Genomic DNA, 15,779 nt, shown 5'->3' with positions numbered 1-15,779 from the left:
AACTCCCTCGGATCTCCAAATTTAATGGTTTTTTTCAAGGGGAAAACGTTTCGCATTTTCTCGTAATTTTTCCCATATTTATTAAGGATAACTATGAGAAAAATTACGAGAAAAAAAAACTTGAAGGTTCATGGACTTTCTATCGCAGAATTTAAATCAATTCTTTCCTAGACAATTCAGAAATTTTGTTTTAATAGTGTACGATTTTAGATAATTTAAGCTATTGGCACTTTACTTGAAAGTTTGTCGACAGTCGAAAGGGGCGGTGTTAAATCAAAGGGTTTTTTCGAGTTTACTTGTGAATCTTTAGATTTGTTGGATGATGGTGGTAGTGGTGAATGTTTTGTAGAAGGAAGATCATCAGGTTCGGAGTCATCACTTTCCTATATATATATATATATATATGTACTCGAATAACAGACATATATATATATATTGAGGAGTTTATGACAGTAGCCATGACTGAATAACCCCGCTCATTCCAGTTTAGTGAGACCACTCTAAGAAAGTCGTCAATATATTGAAATCATTCGCAGAGAAGGGAAGCTCTAATTTCTAAGAATTACTTCCTAATTTTTGGAGATCTAGAGTAATAGAAGATGGATGGGTGTGTCTAAATTCCCTGAAATTTAACAACAAATTCCTAAAAATTCATTAGTAGTTTCAAAAAATGAGAAAACAGTCTCCAACTCTTATTACTTTGCGGTCAAGTATGCTTGAATGAAATTAAATTTAAAATTGATGAATGAATGTAATTAACGACAATTTGCAATATAGAATATAAAATACTGAGAAAAAACCATCTACTAATGATTTTGGACATTTTTCACTCACTCGTAGTCTTGGACATGCCAGGAGGATAGTCTGGATACTTTGACAATTTATCCACCTTGGTCTTTTGTGGAGACATACTGCAGCTCTCGTCTTCAGTATCACTGTCATTGGCCAACAGTCGCTTGAAACGATGTAGTTGTTTACCTACTGCATTTTACAATAGAAATTCTTGAAAAAATCGCACTTTTCTGAATTATGCGATTTCTTTTTCAATTGAAGCATCAAATTTAACAACTAATCAGCTGACGAATTATCCTTTCAATAATAACTATCCATTCTTCTTTTTTTTCTTTTCTTTCAATTCTTTGATATAATCTCGTTTTGTGAATCGATATTTGAAGACAAATAGACAAGTAATGTTCACTTAGGTACAAACAAATCTAAATAAGGCACTCATAAATAATGTTTTTGTTGGTGGACATATCAATTACCTTTTGATGTCTTTGAAGATTGACTCTGACGATGCATAGGGAGTCGTACTTGAAGTACATCTTCTACTTGAGTCTTCGAAAGCTTTTGGAATTTTTTAGTCATGGACTCACTCTCACCATCTGTGGTTTCGTAATTTTGACTAACTTGTGCTCTTTTCAGTCTTCTTCGTCCCTGGTCCACATTCTCTATAAATCAATATCAATATATAATTACTGAGTAGCGTTATCGTCGATTTTCTTGTCCATGATAATTTCAACATATTAATATTCCTTCGATTTTCAGGAATTCCATCGATTGATTTACCTGCACCTGTGATAAATACGAAGGGGTAACTCTCCCAAGTTTTCTTAGGCAATACAGATTTTTCCAAGTACTCATTCAATAGGTGATACTCTTCCTCAGGGGGATACTTGCAGGTGTTCTCCTTATTGCCGCAATTGTCAAACCAATCTTTCCTGACTAAGTCAATCATCGCCTGTCCTCGTGAGTTTTTCTCGTGAAATTTTGCCAGGGGTTCTTTGGAATTTTTTGGATCTCGAGATGGGTGTTCGAATAATTGAGACATTTTATGTTAGGATGAGGCGTCTTGTGGTATAGTCTAGTATTTGCTTTCACTAGTTTTCACATTCACTTACAAGGTATTCACAGTCACTTTTTTTCAAATTATGGTTACTCTTCGAGAAATTAACGTTTATTTTGTTCACATGAATTAACAAATCTATGCTGCGGCCATTTGGCGCTAGTAAATTGTCGACGGTACAGTTGTCTGTCTTTCTTTAGCCGGCTTTTTCCACCGGTCCTTCTACGGCGTATTTAAAGGTAAAACAGAGAAATTAGGAAATTATAAAATATTCTATTGGAACAAATTAGGAAGAACTTCAATTTTTTTTTAATCACTGAAACCTATAGAATGTCTTCGATTTTTCAATTAAACACCTAAAATTGCAAATGCACTGGTTAGACGTTAATTTTGTAGTTCCCTCATATCACGTCCCTATATGGTTGCAGATAATGGAGATGAGGTTCGGCTTACGTGTATATATTTATTAATCACTGCAATTAGTTCAAAATGACAATCAAAACTTAAAGATATAATCTGAATGAAAATAACGAGGAATTGTGAAAGGTTAAGTGCATAGTGTGCCACTTATTCGAGAAACTGTTTATTTGCGGGAACCCCTATCATACACTCACTCCCGACATAAATAGAATAGAGCGTTAAAAATCGTCGTTAATTTTCTTCTAAAATAAGTGCTCGCACTTTTTGAAGAATATTAATGCGCAAATCAAAAGGATTTCACGTGCAATGAATGTCTGATGTCACGAGGCATTAGTGGCGGCCATTTTGCCCGGCGTTATAAGCTCAGTCGATACATCGATCGATTTAGTCCATATTCCACTTCAATCAAAAGGACAATCAAAAGGATTATTTGAAAAAACAGCAGAGATCCTCGTAACATTCCTTTGAGGAACAATTAAATTATACGTTGTTCAGTTTTAAAACGTATGTCAATTCTCAAAATTGAGTAGTAAAATACAGAAATTCAGTAACAAGAACGGAAAATAAGATGCACATCATTCTTCTTCAATGTTCTTTCCAATCTTTGCTTTATCGTCGACTGCCATTGGATTTTCGAATGTTGATAATGAATATTCCAGGAAGCCTAGGATTTTTATTCGTGGAGGAGAGGGATGGCATATTGGTGCTTCCCAACATTTAATAACGCACATTTATGCTGTATTTCAGTATATTTATATATTTATATTTTTTGAAAATTCATTGATGAGAATTATTCCCACATTAATAGAGGAATCGGGTAATCAAAAGCTTGAGTTCTGCTGCTCTCCTCTTGTCCTACTACGTAGATGCCATTGAGATTGTCAGACAATTTTGGTTTGCTAGATTTAATTAGAATTTTTGATATGATGAAAACTTTCTTATTATTCATAAAAACCACGTTATTTGGATGTTTAGTTGTTAACGTGAGGCTATGCATTTTGATGGTGCTCGATTCAACATAATTCTCACCCCGAATTTCCATCGTTCTCGAAAAACTAGAAACTACCCAATCACTGAGGATGGATCTCTTCTCAATTCTCATTTTTTCACCAGACTCAAACTCTTCCAGTCGATTTGCGATTTGCGTGAGTGTTTTATTAGCTGAATGAACAAATTTTTAAATAAACCGATATAACTTTCCCCCCAAAAAGCTGAGAGTTAATTTAAAGGAAGATTAAAGTAAGCAGCATCGTCAGCAACATAGAGAATGTTGTGCCAGGTCAAAACTTGAACACCTTCATCGTTATACACGATAGGGAGCATTTGAAAAACGAGCCTTAACAAAGTCCCAGCATAACCACTGAAATCACCTACTAATTGTCTGCTGTTCAAGATGCGAGAGGCAAATACCAGTAATGAAAAGTGGCAATACAGAGGTTCCGGTAGAATATTTTGGAGTACGATGATGCCACAATAATTGAGGAAAAATTTAAATTGTGAAGCTTTCCACCTTGCGATGTTAAACACATCAAATACTTTACGTTGAAACTCACATGGTATATCTGATTTTAATGCCTTCATGATGACATTAAGCTGTCGAAGATCACTCAACTTAATCCTCTGGGCTGAACTTCTCTTTGTCCACCTTACCAGAAGCCATTTCATATTATTTGAATAAAACAAATGCATGACGTCAAGAGCTACCTGTGTGGTCAGATCAAAATTATTTATGGAAAGTAGTGGAGAGTCATACCCTTCGTGGTGGTATTCGGGTTGAGTTCGCATTTCATAGGACTGTTTGGTGCGTAGTTCTGCATTAATTTCTGGATAAATGGGTTTCCTACCCGTAGTAGAGCGAACTGTAACACCTTCGGTGACACATCTTTCGCAGGCATAAAAGGCTCCAGGGCCTTTGCAACTCTTCAGGAATGCTCTTGCAGGAGAATCAGCCACGATAGCTAGAACTGCAATAGCATAGCGCCTCCCAATAAATCCACACATTGTTTGTCTGCAACTCATTCAACTCTTGAACAAAATCAGACATGACTTGTATGACCGATGCTGGTTTAGAATCTCTACAGTACATTGCCGCAACGAAAGGTTTAGTGATATAATTTGGATGGTATATTTTTACAGCAATAGGCCAAATCTCCTTTTAGGAGTTACGGTACACTTGGATACCATCTGTATGGATCAACAACGAGATTTGTTCTTCTCGATAAATAGTTGAAGAAATAGCATTCCTGAGTCCTGTTGATATTCCCAAATATATGAATTCGCCCATGGTGTTATTGATTCCTGGCATTTTTTGTAGATCTCGACGGTGCTTGGTTCCCAAAAATGTATCAGCCGTTCGTGGAAATGAAGTATAGCCCTAGCTTCTCGATATTAGTAGCAACTCGGTAATCGTTACAGCTTTCGTATCCTTCCGGTGTTTCCTGGCCCTTGCATAAATTTTTTGCTCCATTCCAGTGGGCTCTGATGGGTTAAAAGTAGACAGATTCCTGGGTTCAAAGTCTTCATCTTGGTCACAGTCCGAATCATGGATATCACCTCCGACATCACCGCACAGATCACTCATCACATCTTCATAATCCTCCGAAAAATTAGTAGCATTTAGCCCTGGAGACACACTCATTTCCTCAATCGTGTTGAGTTTATGATCCTTTGACACAACATTAACCTCATTCTCAATACTTTTATTTTCACTTGACTGTTCATGCTTCGAAATGTTTTCAGAGGGAACTTTCATTTGCACAGATGCTTTTTTCTGCAAGCTCTGGAAATGTCTCCATTTTCGAACACGTGGATACGAACTCGACATTTTCATGTTGAAAACAAATAATATGTGTGGCTACCGTGCTTTTTTCTTAGATTATGTTCCAAAAATGTGCGTACAACTCACTACATATTTTCAAGACATCATTAATTGGGAAATCGGCTGCAAATCATATGAAAAACGAAAGTATTATGATTAATTATAATTATCGAATAAGAAGATTTTTATTCGAAAAAGCATGTTTGGGAATTGGCTTGTAAATCTGGGCCAATCCTTGGATGACCCTTGGTTACCAAACTTGGAGGGACACGGAAATTTAACATTCGGCCCAGTACTGGGGGAGATCCACGAGCCAAGGTCTGGCCAGCCATGTTTCCTGCCAGTTCACAACAATGGCTACCTATCTTGGCCAGTCCTTGGGGCGAACTTGGTGGACAAAGCTTGGCGAGCCCAATCTCGTGCCAGTCCTGGCCCGCTTCTTAAGCATTGGCATTCCGTACGTGGGAATTTATTCTTCTTCCTGTGCTTTTACATTCTATTTACGCATATTCGATACGCCTATTTATAACATTTGATTGAGCGCCAAGCCCGCGAATTCGAAGTAATCCGCACTGAGTGAAAAATCAGAATACTACACTGAGCGAAAAACTGATTTCCTAGGAACGTCGTCGAGTTTGGCTCAAGCCGTTCTTGGCGTCGAATTTTCTTGATCCAAATTGATTAATTTTGAACCGAACTATCCGTGGATTCTGTTAAACTTATTCATGCTAGAAGAAATCGAGTGTATAGAATATGGAGTATTCATATGCTCTCAATCACGTTTTTGATTGCTAGAAGAAATTCGGTCCTTGGGATAACACTCTGAGTTTACGGGAAAGACAATCGGGTTTGGGAACAACTCATTGAGTCTGAAATTTCTGCCAAAACGGTTTGAGTTTCTGAGGAACTTGAATTGGAGTTAGGGGAAAACAAAACTATTTTAGGAAGAAATTTGCTCTAAAGAGGGATCTGATCAAAAAATAGTTTCTCATAAGAATATTATAGTTTCACCTAAATCTACTGAATGTTGAATTCATATAAACTTCTATAATAGGAAATTCCAAGCGATATTGAAGTCTAATTTTGACACCAGCAATCGATAGACTGCATAAACATTCCTTTTCTTATTTGCAAATTGATAGATGTATATTCGAAGTGACATTTTCGTTGTAAACTTGATCAAATCGGTGAAGAAAAGAAATTCTTCCTGTAAAAAAAAATATTCGTCCTGAAAGGACGGATTTTCTTAGTTCAAACTGTACGGTACTCAAAAGAAGGAAAACGCTTCACTCCCAGCAATCGCACATTAAATGATGAGAGGATGGGAGCGGATGGGACTCAAGATGCGTTTCAGGTGTTACGGTAATTCAAGTGATCGACTGCTTGGGTCCATTTTTTTTAAAGATTTGCGACGAAATCACTGCTGGACTGAACACAAGAATATGAAGAGGCTTATTTACTTCTAAGAATTCTAATTTATAATTTGATACTATCATCATTGACTTTAGATCAGAACAATAAAGGTGAACAACAAGTTTTCACATTTTGTATTATTATTTTAATTTTTTTTATAATTAATTATGAATCATGCCACAAATTCTGGTAAATAATATTCAGTCTCATTACATAATCTGGGAGGCTGAGTTACAATCGACGATTGTCGTGGATGCTAGCCGGATCCTTAAACTGTAACGATAAAAAGCATTTTAAGATAATTCTTCTGTTTGCCTTGACAAGACATTGCATAATCAAGATAGGTACCTGAGCCTATTGGTGCACTGCAGGAGGGAATGCCATGGCATTGCAGCGGTTAGACTCAGATGGTGATGGATATGAATCATTGGTATGAACATACATTTTGTAATGATTATATCGCCATGTCAATAATTCTTCCCATCTTTGTTTGACGTAAGCAAAGAAAAGATATTCATCTGCAAAAAGAAAATTGCAATTTTATATATAAAATTATGAATTTCCCATACAAATTAGGCTTCATCCTAGAATCATTTATTATTCGGAAAACGCTCGCTGCAATCGATACTCAGGATCAGTACGAACTTAAGTCGGTTGAAAAATTTTAATTTATTAGAATTGAAGGAAAAAAACAAGTAAAAATAAAAATGCAGAAGATTGTTTAGATTCTCTAGATTGTATAAATACATCCTAAGTTCAATCTATAATTTTTTTTTCGTTTACTCTCCAAAACCGATGAACATTGAAACCAATTATTTCTTGACGCAAATCTCTTGGTATTCTTTAGTCAATGATTGCGCTTCTTCAACCGAAAGAAACACTTATTTGCCAGAAGAAACAGTTTTCTTCTCTTGAGAATAGATGTCTTCCGGTCAAACTTGAGCTCGAATAAATGAATATTGAGATGCGTTTCTTCATACATATACTTTTTAATTTAGTGGGCACATTTCTGAGCTATTTTTTCATTAATAAATATTTAGTTGTACAGTGGTAAAATGAAGTTAGTGGAAAAATGTGGAGTTGACATTTTTGTATACATCTCAGAAGTTTCGAGATTTAAGTCAATTTACTAGACCGCTTTCTTTGTAAGGAACTCAGAGGGAACCTCGTGGGAATTTTTTGGAGCTATAAATATTCTATAGTTCTACGTGAATTTAATTCATTATGGCTATCATATGAAACAATGCGAATATTCAATAAAACATACAGATGGGTTCCAAAATCGGTACCTATTTCAAAATCCGTATACTAACTCTAATAACAGTAATAAGAAAAATAAAATGTACACTACTTATACCCGACTCTTTGTAGTTTCAGCTCTCTCAACGGCGACTGTGGTTTCGTCGACGGCTCAACGATGAATAATGGGATTTTTCCGAAGTAACACAGACCATGTAGACGTAGCGTTTTATGCAAGAATTTTTTTTCTGACATGAAATATAAAATAGTTTTTCATAAAACGAATTATTTTACGAAGACCCATTAGAACGGTCGACCCGGACTCATGGCACTGTATGATCTATCGCGAGAATCATCGTGTTTCACTCCATCAAATTATAGTTTTGATCTGATGATGATCTGATTTTGATTTGAAATTGAATCGATCTAGAATGGAGCAAACTGAAATTGCAACGCTCCTTCATCAATGGGAATTGGTAAAATACATCACAGTATTTGGGGGTAAGTACGAGCAATTTATCAATTTTAGATTTTTAAGTTACCCATCTGCCATTCGAGGCTAAAAAGTTATTGAAACTCTTACATTATTTCCCGTAGATTGCCCGGATCTTATTTTATTTATTTCATATTGGCTATTCGAAAACAATGCGAGAAATGAACCGTGATGAATAATGATTAATTTGTGAAAATAATAAATGTTTAGTTCGGAGAATACAATCCATTTTTAGGGAAACAAAAACATATTCGGCAGTTCGGCTAAAAAACAGTTGATATTTCTTGACCATGGGGCTAGAGCATGAGTTCTCCCAATTCCGAGAATTCGTTGTTGAGGAGTATGAAAAGGAGAAAGGAAACAAAACTGTTCGCATTCGTTTTACGTCGAACACTAGCTTGAATTTCCACTTCGTTTATTTATAATTGGAATATGTAGTTTCCATTTTCGGCTTAGACGAAAAATTCTATCTTTTAATCCCCTTTTTTTAATAGAAAATGGTTTCGTTGATCAAACTTCGCTCGCAAAATTAACTCCATCAACGATCAAAGAATTAATTCCCCGCATGTTTGATCGCCTTACATTTGAAGAGAGATGGAGTGCATGGTGGATTGAAAGGATATCTTTGTATTGAGTATACGATTAATATCCATGAAAAACTCTTAAACTATTTACTATGTATTAAATGTTTGCATTCATTAAGCATACTGTTATTGCACTGTTGTGAAAAAAAATTACCTCCTGCAATTTGCTATTGCATTGGAAAACAATCCATATATAAAAAAATTATTTTTTTAAGTTTTGCCTATTTTTCGATATGAAATTTGCCAGAATTGTCTTGAAAAGTTATAAAAAAGGTCAATTGATATCTACTTCATATAAATTCTATACATATTTATAAGAAATATTCATTTTGCTTAAGTGATGTATATTCAAATATATTATTAGTGTGAGAAATATAGCTACACTAGATTCAATCGAACGTTAGACACCGTTCTTATCTTAGCGTTTAAGTAGAATTATCATTCTAGTCACAGGTATGATTGCGCATAATTGTCTTTGATTTCCTTCCCTTACATTCACCAAATCTCTAAAAAATTCACTGAATGGAATTTGTATAAAAGTTATTTCGAAAATTCCTGGGTTACATACACTAGTTCCCATGATAGAATAATAGCAATTAATGAAAGATTATTTCAGATTAATTGGGCAAAAAAAAATGTTGCTCTTAAATGACACTTTAAAACAAACATGCGGTTTTTGTTTTTTGTTGAGCTAGGTGCAATTTTTATATTGGAAAAAGTGGTGTTTCAATAGAATTTTTTCTACAATATATTTTTTTTTAATATGATTTTTACATTTTTTTTTGGGCACGAATTTATTAAATCAATTTGTGATAGAAAGATTTTCCAGTTCTAGGAGGTAACTCAGGTGAAAAGTTAATTGATCACAGGAGAGAGTTATTCAATTTGATAACCGTGGATAAACTCAAAATTGCATTGCACGCCAATTTCGATTCCTGGTGTTCCACCATATGGTTCAATAGAACAGGAGCATTAAGATCATGTGACCAAAGTATCATTGCAGAGGTCACAGTTAATCATTTACTTCGCAACGGTCAAAGGTATTTGAGATATTCTACAGAACCCTGCAGTCATTTCTAGCCTCAAGATTTTTGAATCGTCAATTTTTTTGATGTGTCATGCACAAAAAAAATACAATCCTTAATAATTTGAGCTTACCATTAGCCTGCATTGATTTTTCCGATGAAAAATCGCCATTCTAAGCAAAAAAAAACGTTGACTTTACTCGGTTCCCCATATCCCTGGCGGACCACTCGATAGGGTGGATCGAGTTGTGCACTGAGTCGATAGGTGTTCGAGATTGAGTCGATGGTAATGTGGATCAACATTACCATCGACTCAATCTCGAACATCTATCGACTCAGTGCACAACTCGATTCACTCTATCGAGGGCCTATCGAGTAGATCTCTAATGGTCCACCAGGGATTTTTCTAAGGTTTTTTTATTTCATTGGAGAGCTCAGAATTTTTTACTAGAAATACGTTGAAATCAGTGGATGCTTTCAATGATATCAGTAAGGCTAATTTGAAAACGAATTATCATTCCAACTTATTTCTAATAATCAAGTTTTAATTTCTAATATATTTATTCTTTCCAATGTTTTCATCTCAAATATTAAATAATCTAAATTAATCATTTTTAGAGGATGGACGCATGCACATTTCGATAAAATTGCTGTGAATATAACCTTATTGTATAAGGGAGAAGTGAAGGGAACTTATTATGCACCCCCACTGAATGGACAACCAGCAAATGGAAAAATTTATTACAAATTCAAAAATAAACAAAGGCAGTATTCTCTCTGCACTGGACTTGTCAAAAAACGTTCCAGTAAGCAAGTGGACAATCAGTCAAGAGACCACGTGCTGAGGATCAAGAACCAACAACCCAAGACAGCTTGAAGGCATTAAGAACGCAAGCCCAAATATCTGATGAAGTGATAGGACATTGGAAAAATACACTTGACTATCGCAAAAAGTGGCTGGCTGTCGAAAGTCATCCCTTTGTTACAGATGTATTGGAAGGCTCGCCCGTGCTGAAGTCTCTGATTGCACCAGTGTTATTTAATATTGATTTCGAAGGCTTCGGGATTGTTAAGGAGGAGCGTATCCAATATTGGGATGATTTTCTTCGAGCTGTTCGAGAAACGTGTATGGACAAGAAAATGAACGAGGTTTCGACAGGCTCATTGAAGTTCATCGATTTGGAGTCTACATCAAGTGACGGGCGAGTCTTATGTCAGCTGATGGTGTTGAATCACCTTTTTGCACCCAAAGGTAGAGTGCTCGTCAACACCTCTAATAATCGTAATAACTCCAATGGAATCTTGTCAAATTATAAGAGAACATCCATCCCAGAAGCCAAGGACAGTATACTCATACACGTTTTGGTAACTATCTACAGAATTCCTTCAGTTGACAGTGCACTGTCAACGGGGTAAATGAAATCGTCTAGAGTCACGAAGAATTTCGTAGGTGACGCTATATGACTTCCAACGATGATCAGATAGGGTTGAACATGCTGTCTACCAGCATTTGCGATTGTTTGCTCTTTCGCAGTGGTGGTGTCATCATCACGCTGTAAATTTCAAGGATGAATATTTTGAAAATTTACCGATGATTTATTACTGAAGGAATTAAGGATTGTATTTTTTTTGTGCATGACACATCAAAAAAATTGACGATTCAAAAATCTTGAGGCTAGTAATGACTGCAGGGTGTTGTAGAATATCTCAAATACCTTTGAACGTAGCGACGTAAATGATTAACTGTGACCTCTGCAATGATACTTTGGTCACATGATCTTAATGTTCCTGTTCTATTGAACCATATGGTGGAACACCAGGAATCGAAATTGGCGTGCAATGCAATTTTGAGTTTATCCACGGTTATCAAATTGAATAACTCTCTCCTGTGATCAATTAACTTTTCACCTGAGTTACCTCCTAGAACTGGAAAATCTTTCTATCACAAATTGATTTAATAAATTCGTGCCCAAAAAAAAATGTAAAAATCATATTAAAAAAAAATATATTGTAGAAAAAATTCTATTGAAACACCACTTTTTCCAATATAAAAATTGCACCTAGCTCAACAAAAAACAAAAACCGCATGTTTGTTTTAAAGTGTCATTTAAGAGCAACATTTTTTTTTGCCCAATTAATCTGAAATAATCTTTCATTAATTGCTATTATTCTATCATGGGAACTAGTGTATGTAACCCAGGAATTTTCGAAATAACTTTTATACAAATTCCATTCAGTGAATTTTTTAGAGATTTGGTGAATGTAAGGGAAGGAAATCAAAGACAATTATGCGCAATCATACCTGTGACTAGAATGATAATTCTACTTAAACGCTAAGATAAGAACGGTGTCTAACGTTCGATTGAATCTAGTGTAGCTATATTTCTCACACTAATAATATATTTGAATATACATCACTTAAGCAAAATGAATATTTCTTATAAATATGTATAGAATTTATATGAAGTAGATATCAATTGACCTTTTTTATAACTTTTCAAGACAATTCTGGCAAATTTCATATCGAAAAATAGGCAAAACTTAAAAAAATAATTTTTTTATATATGGATTGTTTTCCAATGCAATAGCAAATTGCAGGAGGTAATTTTTTTTCACAACAGTGCAATAACAGTATGCTTAATGAATGCAAACATTTAATACATAGTAAATAGTTTAAGAGTTTTTCATGGATATTAATCGTATACTCAATACAAAGATATCCTTTCAATCCACCATGCACTCCATCTCTCTTCAAATGTAAGGCGATCAAACATGCGGGGAATTAATTCTTTGATCGTTGATGGAGTTAATTTTGCGAGCGAAGTTTGATCAACGAAACCATTTTCTATTAAAAAAAGGGGATTAAAAGATAGAATTTTTCGTCTAAGCCGAAAATGGAAACTACATATTCCAATTATAAATAAACGAAGTGGAAATTCAAGCTAGTGTTCGACGTAAAACGAATGCGAACAGTTTTGTTTCCTTTCTCCTTTTCATACTCCTCAACAACGAATTCTCGGAATTGGGAGAACTCATGCTCTAGCCCCATGGTCAAGAAATATCAACTGTTTTTTAGCCGAACTGCCGAATATGTTTTTGTTTCCCTAAAAATGGATTGTATTCTCCGAACTAAACATTTATTATTTTCACAAATTAATCATTATTCATCACGGTTCATTTCTCGCATTGTTTTCGAATAGCCAATATGAAATAAATAAAATAAGATCCGGGCAATCTACGGGAAATAATGTAAGAGTTTCAATAACTTTTTAGCCTCGAATGGCAGATGGGTAACTTAAAAATCTAACATTGATAAATTGCTCGTACTTACCCCCAAATACTGTGATGTATTTTACCAATTCCCATTGATGAAGGAGCGTTGCAATTTCAGTTTGCTCCATTCTAGATCGATTCAATTTCAAATCAAAATCAGATCATCATCAGATCAAAACTATAATTTGATGGAGTGAAACACGATGATTCTCGCGATAGATCATACAGTGCCATGAGTCCGGGTCGACCGTTCTAATGGGTCTTCGTAAAATAATTCGTTTTATGAAAAACTATTTTATATTTCATGTCAGAAAAAAAATTCTTGCATAAAACGCTACGTCTACATGGTCTGTGTTACTTCGGAAAAATCCCATCATTCATCGTTGAGCCGTCGACGAAACCACAGTCGCCGTTGAGAGAGCTGAAACTACAAAGAGTCGGGTATAAGTAGTGTACATTTTATTTTTCTTATTATTGTTATTAGAGTTAGTATACGGATTTTGAAATAGGTACCGATTTTGGAACCCATCTGTATGTTTTATTGAATATTCGCATTGTTTCATATGATAGCCATAATGAATTAAATTCACGTAGAACTATAGAATATTTATAGCTCCAAAAAATTCCCACGAGGTTCCCTCTGAGTTCCTTACAAAGAAAGCGGTCTAGTGAATTGACTTAAATCTCGAAACTTCTGAGATGTATACAAAAATGTCAACTCCACATTTTTCCACTAACTTCATTTTACCACTGTACAACTAAATATTTATTAATGAAAAAATAGCTCAGAAATGTGCCCACTAAATTAAAAATTATATGTATGAAGAAACGCATCTCAATATTCATTTATTCGAGCTCAAGTTTGACCGGAAGACATCTATTCTCAAGAGAAGAAAACGGTTTCTTCTGGCAAATAAGTGTTTCTTTCGGTTGAAGAAGCGCAATCATTGACTAAAGAATACCAAGAGATTTGCGTCAAGAAATAATTGGTTTCAATGTTCATCGGTTTTGGAGAGTAAACGAAAAAAAAATTATAGATTGAACTTAGGATGTATTTATACAATCTAGAGAATCTAAACATTCTTCTGCATTTTTATTTTTACTTGTTTTTTTCCTTCAATTCTAATAAATTAAAATTTTTCAACCGACTTAAGTTCGTACTGATCCTGAGTATCGATTGCAGCGAGCGTTTTCCGAATAATAAATGATTCTAGGATGAAGCCTAATTTGTATGGGAAATTCATAATTTTATATATAAAATTGCAATTTTCTTTTTGCAGATGAATATCTTTTCTTTGCTTACGTCAAACAAAGATGGGAAGAATTATTGACATGGCGATATAATCATTACAAAATGTATGTTCATACCAATGATTCATATCCATCACCATCTGAGTCTAACCGCTGCAATGCCATGGCATTCTTTCCTGCAGTGCACCAATAGGCTCAGGTACCTATCTTGATTATGCAATGTCTTGTCAAGGCAAACAGAAGAATTATCTTAAAATGCTTTTTATCGTTACAGTTTAAGGATCCGGCTAGCATCCACGACAATCGTCGATTGTAACTCAGCCTCCCAGATTATGTAATGAGACTGAATATTATTTACCAGAATTTGTGGCATCATTCATAATTAATTACAAAAAAAATTAAAATAATAATACAAAATGTGAAAACTTGTTGTTCACTTTTATTGTTCTGATCTAAAGTCAATGATGATAGTATCAAATTATACATTAGAATTCTTAGAAGTAAATAAGCCTCTTCATATTCTTGTGTTCAGTCCAGCAGTGATTTCGTCGCAAATCTTTAAAAAAAATGGACCCAAGCAGTCGATCACTTGAATTACCGTAACACCTGAAACGCATCTTGCGTCCCATCCGCTCCCATCCTCTCATCATTTAATGTGCGATTGCTGGGAGTGAAGCGTTTTCCTTCTTTTAAGTACCGTACAGTTTGAACTAAGAAAATCCGTCCTTCCAGGAATATTTTTTTTTTACAGGAAGAATTTCTTTTCTTCACCGATCTGATCAAGTTTACAACGAAAATGTCACTTCGAATATACATCTATCAATTTGCAAATAAGAAAAGGAATGTTCATGCAGTCTATCGATTGCTGTTGTCAAAAATGTTTTGTTTTCCCACAAGATTAGACTTCAATATCGCTTAGAATTTCCTATTATAGAAGTTTCTATGAATCCAATACTCGGTCGATTTAGGTGAAACTATAATATTCTTATGAGAAACTATTTTTTGATCTGATCCCTCTTTAGAGTAAATTTCTTCCTAAAATAGTTTTGTTTTCCCCTAACTCCAATTAAAGTTCCTCAGAAACTCAAACAGTTTAGGCAGAAATTTCAGACTCATTGAGTTGTTCCCAAACCCGATTGACTTTCCCGTAAACTCAGAGTGTTATCCCAATTACCGAATTTCTTCTAGCAATCAAAAACGTGATTGACAGCATATTAATACTCCATATTCTATACACTCGATTTTTTCTAGCTTGAATAAGTTTAACAGAATCCACGGATAGTTCGGTGCAAAATTAATCAATTTGGGTCAAGAAAATTCGACGCCAAGAACGGTCTGGTTTGAGCCAAACTCGACGACGTACCTAGAAAATCAGTTTTTCGCTCAGTGCGGTGACTTCCAGCGCTATGCGGCGGCG

The sequence above is a fragment of the Fopius arisanus genome, unplaced genomic scaffold (genome assembly GCF_000806365.1).
Source record: "Fopius arisanus strain USDA-PBARC FA_bdor unplaced genomic scaffold, ASM80636v1 scaffold00034, whole genome shotgun sequence".
Lineage (NCBI taxonomy): Eukaryota > Metazoa > Arthropoda > Insecta > Hymenoptera > Braconidae > Fopius > Fopius arisanus.
Note: the sequence above shows the minus strand (reverse complement) of the source record.